We start from the raw sequence: 14,356 nt of genomic DNA, 5'->3' as shown, positions 1-14,356 counted from the left end.
TTTACACTGTGTTAACTGTCAGGATATATGTGTTTTACATGTTAGGAACATATGTCACTATTTTATATAATTGGCTAATCCTTTAACAAAACGCACTTTACTTGTATTTGGGTAGATCTAAGATATGTTTAATACTTCAAGAAACCTTATTTCAAGATCAAGTGTTAAAACCATGCAAGTCTGTCTAAGATTCAAGCTGAGAAAGTGTCTGTCATTAAAGCTCGATAGCTAGCATCTATCGAGCTTTAAGAGTTGTTCCAACCCCGTGGCCGATAGCAACTCGACAGATAGCTATCTGTCGAGGTTTAAGAAAAACAGATTTTTCTATTTTGTTTTCTTCCAATCCGTGATTATGTGTTTGGGTTTTCTTTTCTCACAGCCCCAGATATATAAAAGGATTATTTTAAGGACCGTCAAAGGTAACACAAGTTGCATAAGTGTTGAGCAAATTTTGTTCATGCAAATTATGACCGGAGACAGAATTTACCCTAGTTCATCTCTTTCATGAAGAAACTACTGTGTTTGTGCATTGTAGGGTTTTGTAACCAAGCATCTTCTTGATCTTCATCGTTTGGATGAATTGAAGAACTTTACAGCCAACAGCCTTCTCTAGTTGGTGATTGAAGTCGCGTACTGGGATTCGCACAATTGGTTAGTCACGTACTGGGAGCCGTGCATTACAATAAGAGATTGTCACTACAGAACAAATCCAATTGGGTATTGGGGTAAGGGTTCAACTGTAAGTTGGTAAAAGGTACTGAAATTCCTTTACTTGTAACCGCTTGTTTTGATAATAGTGGATTCTCGGAAGTGGTGACCTTAAAATCACCCGATGAGGTTTTTCCCATGTAGGTTTTCCCCATTCAAAAACAAATCATTGTGTCAATTTATTTTCCACTGCACTTAGTATAATTAGTGATTTGTTTGTGCTACCACGTGCTTTGCATGTTAATTTGATTAATTAATAAACTTGGCTAATTAATCACAAGGGGTCAATACTGTAAAGTTGTGATTTACAACTATGTTTTATGTTGGCTTTATTCCATGACAAAAAGTGTTGTAATTGCTTTAATTTATATCCTTGTACTTTGTGGGATTTTATTGTATTGGGTTTAGTATTAAGTTGGTGAAGACTCAAGCTTAAATGAAGAATTAGTGGATTTCGCGAGAAGCTCGCGAGAAGCTAAGCCGCAAAAGAGCCACATGAGGAGCACATGATTGGAAGCTGAAGAGTCGTGCCAGGTTGTCGTTTTAGCGAGTGTCTCACAAGTAAGGCCTTCTCACGAGACAGTCGCAAAACATTCTACCTAGAGGATTTTTTAGTGTAACTTTCTTATCCTTCACTCATACTATATATACCCTCATTACCCACAAATGTAAGAAAGGCTATTCAGAGAGAAAAACCCTAGATAGGTTTTCTACAACACACACCCATCTTTTTGAGAGAGAGCTACTCATCCTTAGTGAAAAATCATTGTAGCCTTTTCTCTTTCCCTCTCCCATTATCATACCTTGAGAGGAGATTTGTACCCAAATACAATCCACACATTTTCAGTGTAGTGAGTATTTTTGGTATTGCTGGGAAGCATTGGAAGAAGTCAAGGATGGCAGATGCAATATGGAGCTTGTTGCGGGATCTGGAGAGCTGGACAAGACACGGTTCCAAGAAGCCTTGTTGGAGTAGGAGCTTGGAGGGCTTAGGTACAGCGGGTAGATTAGGCTTGGAGGGTCTCTTGCTAACCCATGTATCCCAACTGATTGTCTAGTGGATCAATTACCGCTTGGAGGGCGGCGGAGAGGATTTTCGCCAAGTTCTTCGGTTTCCTCTTCGATAACACATCAGCGTGTTATCTGTGTTTGCATTCTTCTTCCCTACTCTTTTACATTTCTTTTTACTGCTGTGATTATTTGAATATGTGTTAGAGTAGTTTATTTGCTTATCCGCTCGCATATACTCTATTCCGCACTTAATATAAGTTAGAGTAAAATCTATCGAGCCGTTATTTTATTTTGGGGGTCTAAATAGCTCTTGTGTTTTTACACAATTTCGAGCTTTCAAATACGTTTTTGGCCTATCGTTAACTTAGTCTCTAACATTTCAATTATGTCAGTTTGATTCCTGACATTTTGGTATTATGTCAAAATAGTGCTTATCGTTAAGTTATTGATGAAAAATGCTAATATGGCTAATGGCCAAAATAAAATTTATTTTTATACCACATCAGATAAGATGTTAATTGCCACCTAGAATAAAAAATAAAAATAAAAAAGCATTAAAGTAAAGAAGAACATAAACTATTTTTTTAGCCCATCTCAACAAATATTTTCTAGTTTACTAAACAAAAAACAGGTAAAAGAATAAAAAAGAACCCATCACAGTAAACATAGAAGCAATTTTGAGATTGATTTTTGCAAACCAATTTGTTTCCTCTCTCTGCCTCCAAACGAAAGGCTACTTCCCTCAGTTACAAGAACCATTAGGTTCTTAGCAAAGCTAGTACGATGTCATTTTCCTAATCCCGAACCAACAAAATAGTTATTGATATTGAGAAATACACTTGAAATAAGGGTTGGACCCAAAAAAAAAAAAAAAAAGGAAAGAAGAAGAAGGATTTAATGTAAGGTTTACGAGGAGTGATCTATTCTTGAAAAGTTGAAATAGATACACCTTGTGATTTGTGTCAAGAAGGGAACAAAAACTTGAGAATTAAAAGAGAAGGATGTGTGTGAAAAGTGAAAGTTACATATTTCAGATATAGATGTAATGACTGAACATGGCAAATGGATTAATGGTTTCGCCAGAAATTGTGGGAAGGTGAATAGTATCATGGCTGAACTTTGGGCTCTTCGGGATGGGTTACAAATGGCAACAACGGAAAATATACATAATCTTATTGTTGAACTTGATGCTCTTACTGTTGTTCAATTGATGAAAAACTCTATTGTTAACTTATCTCTTGAACCCTTGCTTACTGATTGCAGGCTCCTCTTGAGGAAGTTCCCAAATTTGCGAGTTGAGCACGCCTACAGGAAAGCAAATCAATGCGTGGACGCCTTAGCCCGTATTGGTAGTAATAGTGATGTCCCTTTCATTTTGTTTGCCCATCCACCGCCTGTGGTGGATCGGCTTTGCACCCTGGACTTTGAAGGGGCCTTTTGTAATAGATTGATTTAGTTTTAACGCAAATATCTTCCATTACCCAAAAAAAAAAAAAAAAAGACTCAGCAAGTTCAAGGAAGTGCGCCCCAAACTCACAATCAACAAAGAGAGGAAACAAATGGGTTTGCAAAATCGATCTCAAAATTGCTTCTACTTTCGTTTATTGTGATGGGTTCTTTTTTATACTTGTTTTCTATTTGGTAACCAAGAAAATAATTGTTAAGATGAGCTCAGAAAATAGTGTATGCTCTTCTTTAGTTTAATGTTTTTGTTTTTTTTAAAAAAATTTTAGGCGGAAATACTATTTTTGTCCCTACATTTTCACCCCATTTCCACTTTGGTCCCTACTTTTTTTTTACCGCTTTTAGTCCCCAAAATAAATAAATAAAACTTTCCATTTTGGTCCCTACATTCATCTCATTAACAGAAGATAGCCTACGTGGCAAATGGAATCCATGTTGGCACACAAAATGCTGACGTGGCTATTAAAATAATAATAAAAATTATTTTACATTTAAAATTTCCAGATCAGCATAAAAAAATTTAAATAATTTATCAATTTTAACTAAATAAAAAAAATTAAAAACAAAAAATCACATGAATTAAGATCTAAGTAGATTTTGAACCTAAAAATTTTGAAACCCAAAAAATTAACAATTTTTTTTTCTCTTTTTTGGGAAGAATACAAAGAACTCTAAACAGAACATGAATTCATGTTCTTCAAGCTTTGGATAGCCCCAAATGGAAAAAATAAACAAAACAAAGATTATGTTGAATAGCCCCATACTATCTCACCCAATTCAAACACAAACCAAATTTAAAGCCCCTCTCTCTCTCTCTCTCTCTCTCAGATCAAGACCCATGGCCTCCTCAAAGCCCCCCTCTCTTCAGATCAAGACCCAATCATCACCTTCATGGCCATGGTTTCAAATCTTGTCTTTTCTTATCTCAAGCTCTCTTTTCACACAAACCCTCGGCTCTTTCTCTCTCTCTCTCTTTAGATCAATTTAAACCCTCGGCCACTGTTGTATGGTGTTTGGATTTGAAACCCATAAACCAAACCCAGAAAGGACCCACTGCCATTCGTGGCTGTGGTGGTCAACGGTGAAGGATTAAAGCTTGAGGAGCTTCGGCCTAGGTTCCTCACGGTGAAACAATCACCTTCGTGGCCATGGTTTTCAGATCTCGTCTTTTCTTATCTCAAGCTCCCTTCTCACACAAACCCTCGGCTCTCTCTCTCTCTCTCTCTCTCTCTCTCTAGATCGATCTAAACCCTCGGCCACTGTTGTACGGTGTTTGGATTTGAAACCCATAAACCAAACCCAGAAAGGACCCACTGCCGTTCGTGGCTATGGTGGTCAACGGTGAAGGATTAAAGCTTGAGGAGCTTCGGCCTGGGTTCCTCACGGTGAAACAAAAGTAGAAGATCGGATGGTTGTGATTGGTTTGAAGATCGGTGAAGGATTAAAGCTTGTGGATGTGGATATGGTGGGTTTGAAGATTTTGGATCATTGGTTTGATTTGAGTTTCGGATCGTTGGGTTTCAAATCGTAGATTGTTGTGATTTTGTGTTTAGATTGTTGGGTTATTGCTGAAGATGGATTAATGGGTTTGTGTTTGTGTTTGTGTTTGTTTTCTTGATGGTTTTTGGGTATGCGTTTTCTTTTTTGTGTTTGGTTGACAAGAGAGATCAACTGCTGGGTTTGTGTTTGTGTTCTTACTGGAGACCGGTTTGTGTTTTTATGTTTGGCTGACAAGAGAGATCTGCTGCTGGGTTTGTGTTTGTGTTCTTGCTGGAGATCGGTTTGTGTTTTTGTTTTTGGTTGACAAGAAAGGGTAAGAAAATGCTAGAAAGCTAGGCATATGTTCTTATATTTAAAATCTAGGTTTGTGGCCTTTAGTGTTTTTGTTGAAGATGAAGACAGATCTAAATTGATGTATTTTTTGGATTTTAATTTTTTTTTTTTTTATTTTGTTAAAATTGATAAATTAAATTTTTTTTAATTGGTTCTTGATGTGGCATTTTTTTATTATTTTAATAATCACGTCAGTATTTCTATGCCAACATGGACTTCGTTTACCACATAAGCTATTTTCTGTTAGTGAGACGGTAGGGACCAAAATGGCATGGTTTTTTATTTTAGGGACTAAAAGCAGTAAAAAAAAAGTAGGGACCTGTAGACACTAGATTTTGCACTTATAATTTAATCAAGAAAGATGGCTAGAGTAACCATTCATATACCCAAAATTTAGAGTTGCATTACATGCATTAATTTATTCATTGCATATCATAAAAATGATCTCGAGGTTCTATCGGTTGTAACGGTATGTCCAATTTCCAAATTTGACCGTCGAATTGAAAGATATCACATGATCAAGTTTGCACAGTCTGCATGCTTTCTTTTTTTCTTTTTTCTTTTTTGTGGAACCAACCACACATGATTAATTTAAATTAATTCTGATTGGCTAAAAAATTAAAATTAATTAAATAATTTTGTGATTGATTGGTGGTTAGTATCAAAAGTAAGCCTGCTTGCATGGGAATAAAGTGGATAATCAGATAACAAAGAGGTTGTGGATAATCAAGACTTTTTGGAATATTTATCTACAAGATAATTATCACTTTAAAGACCTGAATATATGGAAAAAGTGATTAATTTTTAGAATACGGATTAAAAATACGTCTAAGTACAATTCTCGGCTAAAAAATCCTCAAAAAAGGAGTCCAAATTGGACCAAAACTCAAACTCAGGCTTGGCACCCAAGAGGACCATTTGGCACTCCCCAAGCTCAGCCCAAGGACTCCTTAATTGACATAAAGCTTATATTTTTCGATTTTTTAGAGATAAGGACGCGTTCCAATTCGTATCTGATCATTCAGCTAATTTTTCAAAGCATCCCAACCTCTATAAATTAGACATGATAAAACAGATCAAAATTTTCTAACCCGACCTGATTGACCCACAACCCGATTGACTCGTTTAAAAATGACCCGTTTTGACCCACGACCCGATTGACCCGCAAACCCGATTGACCCGACCAGACCCGCCTATTTTGCCACGTCTACAAACGTTAAGTAGATTGAGATTGAGGTGTAATTCTTATAAAATATTTACTTATTCTTTTTTACTTAATATGTAATGTACTCTATTATAGTTTGTCATTTTTTACTTGCCACCTTCATTTTCTCTCCCTACTTTAAACAAATCGAAAATTATACCAAGATTAGCTTCTAGAAAATTAGAAAAATAGTTGCACCAAATTTGGGTATCAAATATTTAGTGGTAATTGGTAAGTGGTAATAGAATCACCAGTGAAAATCTAATCACAGTTAAGGAACTCATAAACAATTAACATATTGCATCTATTTCAAAAAAAAAAAAAAAAAAAAACTTGTTTAAAAAATACAGGTCAGCTCGACTTGACTTGCGACCCAACTCAACCCGATTGACCTAGACCTGTTTAACCCGATTGACCTTGAGGTGTAATTCTGATTGACTCGCAACCCGATTGACCTAGACCTGTTTAACCCACAAACTCGATTGACCCGATCCGAACCCAACTCGACCCACACGTTTTGCCATGTCTACTATAAATGGAGGAAACAAATCAAAATTAGGGGCTCTTTTCTTCTGACTTTTCAATTCCCCTTACGTTAAAGACGTTCTAGAGGATTTTGCTTTAGGAACTTCTTTTTTGTAAGTAAAGTATTTAAGGCTTCAAAGAGGTGAACAAATTTCTTTGAATTCTAAAATATTCTTTCATTAGAAGAGCACGCTCATGCAAGAGGTATTCTGTTTTTCTTCTTTCTTTTCTTCTTTCATTAATTTTTTTTTATTGTTTGATGCATGAATATGTTTAGCATGTCTTTATTATGTTCTGTTCTTGATATGGTTACCATGCTTAAATACGTTGCTAGAATTTTCTTTAACATGTGCTTAGGTGTTTGTTTATTGTAATTCTTTTTCTTAAGTTTCAAAATCTGCAATGGCTAACAAAATTCTTTTTTTCTCTAAACATAAAAACTGATCTGTATTTTTCAAATCTAATTTTTTTAAACACAAAAACTAATCTGTATTTTTCAGATCTGATTTTTTATCACAAAAACTTATTTGTATTTTTCAGATCTGATTTTTTAAGAAAAAGTTTTCTTTGTTACAAAATTGCAAAGTTTGAAATTTAAAAGAAGGAATTGAAAGTTAGGCTGAAGTCTTGTCTTTTTTTAAAAAAAATATATTATGCATGTATAATAAATTTATCTCATGAATGTGGATCCTCTTTCAAAAAGTCTTTTTTTTTTCTTTTACATAAATAAATAAATAAATAAAACAAATCTGATTTTTCTTGATAAAATCACCATTTTTTTAACTTTACACAAAACAGATCTAATGCCTTTTAACAAAAATCTTATTCTTTCTTTTACATAAAAACAGATCTGATTTTCTTTACAAATCTATGGGGTCCAATAATTGATGAGCCAGGCCCACTTGCTGATGGAGAGTTCAAAGGCCTAAGTCGAAAAAGGTCATGGCCCGAGCTCAAGAATAATAAGGCCCAATTGGCCCGGAGAAGCAGCCGAGGACAGTGCAGTCCTCGGCTGACCCAAAGATCCATCAAGAAGAGGGGCAAAACGGTAAAGGGACATGCTTGAAGGGAAATCTAAAATATCTAGGAAAGGCTGCCTTTACCATCTTCCCCATGCATATCTCTGCGCCTAACAGAGCCTTATCCTTTAACTTTATTAACCACTCCCAACAACTTTGGGTTGGGATTGACAGGACAAGTATCAGTCTTGAAAATGTCGACCCTACACGTGGACGAAGAAAAATGAACGCAGACTAGTATAAAAGAAAAAATAAGTAATATAGAGGGCTGGGATGACTGGTCAAAAAGAAAAAAGGCTCCCAGTTTGCCTCCGGAGGAAAGGCTCCAAGGGTGAAAGCGCTTAAATCGCATATGAACACCACCAGAACCACCACTGGGTAACTAAGGCCTAGCCTTTCGAATCCACTCTCTACAAATGAGATTGTTAGGGCCCATTCACGTGCGAACCCAACTCTACTGCGGTTCGTCGGGAAACGTGACCCTACAAAATCCAATTTTTTTATTCACAAAACAGATCTGATACTTTTAACAAAAATCTTATTCTTTCTTTTATATAAAAACATATCTAATTTTTTACAAATCCAATTTTTTTATTCACAAAACAAATCTAAATTTTCTTGAAAAAGAGGACACATCCATAAGGATAATTTATTTAAATTAATTTTGTCAAGTTTCTGTATCATTCAATATCATGCAAAAATGGTATATTGGTCATTAGAGTCTAAAAGACCAGGCTCTGTCTGGCCAAAATGGGTGCCTAACACCTTCCCATTCCGTAACCTAGCCCCTGAGTTTAGGATTTTTGGATAGGCAGATTAGTGTTTTGTCTTTTTAATTTTGGTACATTGTAACTAGGACCCAAAGCCTTGTAAGGTTAATTTACCAAAGTTGTACTTTTCTTCATTCGATCAATGACAATGAAGTATTTTGATTATGTAATTTGTATTTATTTTTTCTTATTTTTTTGTATAAAAAGTAAGTGGCGACTCCACACCACTTACCCAAAAAGAGAGGTGCCCTTAAAAGCACCCAAATCTCTTTTTTAAGAGCACCCCAAATTTTTGCGATCTCTTACAATGGTGACTCCACTGGGGATGTTAAGGGCTAAACTTCGTGTTAGACTTTAAGTGACCAACTATATACCCATATCTTTTGCATGATTTTGCATGATATTGTTGTTTGTTTGTTTATTTATTTCTTAAGATGTTTGTATGATATTTTTGTTTGTGTTGCCATTTGATTGTTAAGAGCTTTCCCTAACTATCATAGTGTATGCCATCAAAACAGCAAATATGTATGCACCCATCTCAACAATATGGTGGTAGTAATTATGGATCATCGGTCTTCATTAGATTCGAGTACCCAATGGTGAACTCACCAACTCACAGCCCAGTCACTGGATCACTTCTTGTTGACTATATAAGATAGAACATGCCGTTTGAACCAACGTAATGTTCATTACATTACATGTTGGGAGGTGTAAAGTCCTAGCTATGGGAAATAATGAAACAACAAACCCACCCTACAATATAATGACTTAAAACCTACCCTTAGTCCAGTCCATGTTAAAATTGCATTGTATGTTGCGTGTGTTTGTTTGGTTGGTTGATTGATGTAGATGGGGACCTAACTTTGATTGACCTAACCAAGCCTTTTCTTAGGGAAGAATTTGTTCAAGATAAGAGGGAAGACTCCAAAGAGAAGCCAAGACCAACACTCAAGCTAGTAGTTCTAGCAAGCCCATCACTCCCATCATGGTACTGAAGCCTGTAAGCATAAAAGACACTCCACTGCTGCAACATCACAATCCCGTATTCGACCTACAAGACAGTCCAAGCCACAAGAAATCTGAAGACTCCATCACTATGGTAGAAGGGGGAGAACATCCAAATACCGAAAAACCTATAAACACTCAAGAGCTACTAAACACCATGGTAGCTAGTCAAATCTAATTAAAGGAGGACATGAACCTAATGGTGTAACAATTTCAGAACCTGAAGAGTGGCCAAGAGGAGAACAAGACTGAACATAATCCTCCAACCATGGAGAGTGAGAAGAAGATCATTGAGGGGATAAACAAGATGGAAGAGATGATCAAGAAAGCTCGTAAGATGGAAGACCTCATGGACTACCAATCACTCTCACTTTTCCCTGATGTGAGATTGCCTCCCAAGTTCAAGATACCAACCTTGGACAAGTTCGATAGGACCAGCTGCCCAAAGTCCCATTTGAAAATGTATATGAGGGCTAGAAAGCCCCTAGGAGCAACTGAAGAACTACTTGCTCAAATGTTTAAAAACACCCTGACTAGAGCCACTCTTAGATGGTTCCTCAACCTAGATGATGCTAGAGCAAGGAGCTGTGAGGACATTTGCCGCGAGTTTCACAATCAATACAAATACAACATAGAAATGGATGTGACAATGAGAGATTTGGAGGCCGCTAAGCAAGAGCCGAAAGAATCCTTCTCTACCTTCATTACCAAGTGGAGGTCCAACGCGGCACAGATGATGAATAGGCTAAGTGAAGAAGAAAAATTAACCATAATTGTAAAAAACGTATTGCTTGTATACCATAAATATTTGTTTGCCTTGTATTTTCCAAATTATAAAGCTTTGATTGCTGCTGGAACCCAAATTGAGGATGCAATAAATAATGGCACTATAAAGAATAAGGACCCACCAAGGTTAAAAAGAATTTAGGATCTAGTTCTAAAATTGCAGAAGTCTCTGATAGGCCACAAACTGAATGACCCCTTGTGATAGAGATTAATGAATTAATTAGCCAAGTTATTAATTAATCAATTTATCATGTAAACGCGTGGTAGCACAAACAAATCACCAATAAACTAATTATGCAGTGGAAAATAAATAACACGATGATTTGTTTACGAATGGGGAAAACCTAACGGCAAAAACCCCACCGGGTGATTTTTAGGTCACCACTCCCGAAACTCCACTATTATCATAATAAGCGGTTACAAATAAAGGAATCCCAAGTACCTTACCAACCTACAGTTGAACCTTTACCCCAATACCCAATTAGACTTGTTTTGTAGTGACAGTTCCCCTTTCTGATGCACGACTCCCAAGTACGTGACTAACGAATTGTACGGATCCCAGTACGCGACTTCAATCACCAACTAAGAAGGTTGTTGGCTGCAAAGTTCTTCAATTCATCCACACGATGAAGATCAAGAAGATGCTTGGTCACAAAACCCTACGGTGCACATACACAGCAACTTCTTCAAGAGAAAGAGATGAACTAGGGCAAAAACTTCGTCTCTGGTCATAATTTGCTTGAACAGAGTTTGCACAATGCTTGTGCAACTTGTGAACTGCTTGATGGCCCTAAAACAATCCTTTTATATGTCTAGGGTTAGGAGAAAAGAAAGCCCAAAGACATATTCACGGATCCCAAGAAAATCATATCAGAATTCTGAAATTCTTAAACCTCGACAGATAAGAGGTGTCGAGTAGCTGTCGAGCAGGTGTTGAGCACACAGGGCTTGAACAGCTTTCTTAAGCTTAATAGATGCAGCTGTCGAGCTTTAATGAATTTGCACTATCAGCTTGTTTTCTTGGACAGACTTGAAGGCTTCAACACTTGATCTTGAAACATGGTTTCTTGAAATATTTAAACACATCCTAAATCTACCCAAATACAAGTAAAGTGCGTTTTGTCAAAGGATAAGTCAATTACATAAAATAGTGACATATGTTCTTAACAAGTGAAACACATATGTCCTAACAGTCTCTAATATATAAAAAATTATATTTACCAACTTATTTCCCCTGTGCCAATATCACAAGGGCCGCCTCCAAGACCTAGGAGGAAATTTCATGAGTTATATATGCCTGTGAGTCAAGTGTTTGAAAATCTAAAAGTAATGGAGTTACTAAAGCCCTTAGATCCAAGACCAATCCCAAACCCATTGCCTGCAAGATTTGATGTGACTAAAAGATGTGCCTACCACTAAAGCCCTAGCCATGATACTGACAAGTGTTTTAGCTTTCATCATGCAATTCAAGATCTAATAGACAATAAGGTGATTGCACTGCCTATAAGGCCTAGCATCACTAATAATCCCTTGCCTAACCATAATTTTGGGAGAGGACCGATGATTAATTGCTTGATGGCTAAAGAGGAAAGTGAAGAGGACCCATCTAAGATGATTTATGACCTACCTAAGTACTTTATGATAACATGGGAAGAATTGATGGGTATGACAACTGCTGTAGGGTATGATATATGGAGTGAAGATGTTACAAAAACCACAAATTACCGAACATCCACAAATGGGGGGAGACACTTCAAACCCCAAACAAGTTACCAAGCACCTACATATAGAGGGGGAGACACTTCGAATCCCAATCAAATGACCCGACATCCACATATGGGGGGAGACACTTCAAACCCCCACATTTGGAGACAGACAACCTAATAGAAGCCTTGAACAAATCTACCCAACGAACATCCACTAAAGAGGATGAGGTCCTTAAGCAATTACAGAAGACACAAGCCAATATATCTTTATGGGGTTTACTTATGGCTTCATACAAGCACCGCCAGAATCTAGCTAACCTTCTCAATCAAATCCAAGTCCCTACAACCACTACTTCTCAAGATCAGAATGCTATGATTGGGTCCATAAGTAGGGAACTCACTATTTCCTACACTGACATTTGAAGAAGAAAGGGAAGCACCACAATAATCCCTTACACATTACTGTAGATCTAAATGCAAGAGGATTCCAATGGTTCTAATTGATGATGGAAGTACTTTAAATGTGTGTCCTTTAAAGACTATAAGTTGCTTGGGCCTAAGTATTGAAGATTTTGTGCCGACAGATCAGCATGTGAGGGCATATGACAATAGTAGAAGAGAGGTTTTGGGAATCGTGACACTGGAGCTCACTATAGGGTCAATGATCAAGAAGGTGGAATTTCAAGTCTTGAACATAGCAACCCATTTTTGGTATTGATTCTGAGAAAGAGCCATTGACCTTAGATGGCTTTGAAATTAAGAAACCTGGTTTTGAAAGAAGAGAAGAAGAAGTGGAGAAGATCCTCATGGACTTTGCTCCTTACAACAACAACAATGTGGTGGCGATGATTAGGATAGTGAATTACCTTCCGAGGATGAACTTGGGGAAGACAGTGAAGGAGCCAAATGCTCAAGTCCCAATAATTCCTACTGCCACACCACCTTTTGGGCTAGGTTATAAGCCCACTGATAATGATTTGCTAGAGTTGGAAGTGAGAAGAATGGCCCGTGCCAAGCCCAAAGCCACAGGACTTCCTTGTCCCCTAGAACCCTTAAAGCCCTATACTCCAACACTGAACGGGAAGTTTGTCAAAGCTGAAGATAGTCAACGCTATTAAAGATTCCCTGAATCAAGATTTGATCCTGAGACAAGAACAATGGTGCCCGGGTTTGAGCTACTATTTGATTGCAACAACAAGCTTCCAGAGCTGAAGAAGGAAGACACAAATTGGGTCCCAACAGATTGGGTCGATTACATGGACCTTAATGCAATAACTACGCTTCTAGGAGATGCCATCTGCAATATAGAAGAAGAAGAGTACTGGGAGGCTTGTCAACATGCATTGAAAAGCCCAAATGAAGTAAAAGCAAGTGATAAAGATGAGGAAAGGGGAGAAGCTCCTAGTGATGATGATGAAGGTAGCCGCAGGTGATAGTAGTAATGATAGCAGCAGTGATAGTGGAGGTAGCAAGGATGATAGCAACAATGATAGTGAAAGCAATAATAGTGAAGACTATGATAGCCAATATAGTGGCGATGATTGGGGTAAACCCCCTAGTGATAAAGATGATGAAGATAAGGGGCCTTTTTATGAAGACCATTTTGATGACGACGTAGAATATTATGACGGAGATATAGAGGATGATGTTGAAGGTGAACCTATAGACATGCAAAGGATGCCGAGAGTGAAGAGTTTAGGCTAGAGAATGTGTTGGAAGCTATAGGTGAGGAGGTTGAAGAAGTCGATAATATAGACTATGATGATTACCCCTATGGGCGGCCCTTAGATTGGTGTTGCATTACTGATGGTAGCTCAAGGTCAGGCCCCCGATATGACAAGCATGGTAGAGAGATTCCTGAGTTAAAGTCATTCCATAATTCAAAACTTGGCTTACTGATCCTATACACTGAGGAAGAAGATGACATAGACGCTAGATTGGCCACTCTAGACAAAAAGCTGATGATGATCCACAGTTTCAGAAACTTAACATTGGAGAGTCTTGAAGGTGAAGACAAGAAGATGGAAGGGAATGATTTAGAATACCTCCCCCAATACATCCGTCCAAGTAACAAAGGAAAGCAAGATCTGTTTGGTGAGTGGATGGATAGTATAGAGCGTCTGGATGCTTATGTGACTGACAAGCTCACAGATATGGAGGTTGATGATAAAGGCACGGATTATATGGATGAAGACCCCCTAGTACTAATGCTGAGGGAAGAAGGAACTCGCTGGGAGCCACTCGCCATCATTGAAGCCATAACCAAGCTAAAGAATTGGGCATGGGTGGTAGCTACCCACCCCATGGAGGACTTTGTCAAGAAGA

Source organism: Quercus robur, chromosome 6 (genome assembly GCF_932294415.1).
Source record: "Quercus robur chromosome 6, dhQueRobu3.1, whole genome shotgun sequence".
NCBI lineage: Eukaryota > Viridiplantae > Streptophyta > Magnoliopsida > Fagales > Fagaceae > Quercus > Quercus robur.
Note: the sequence above shows the minus strand (reverse complement) of the source record.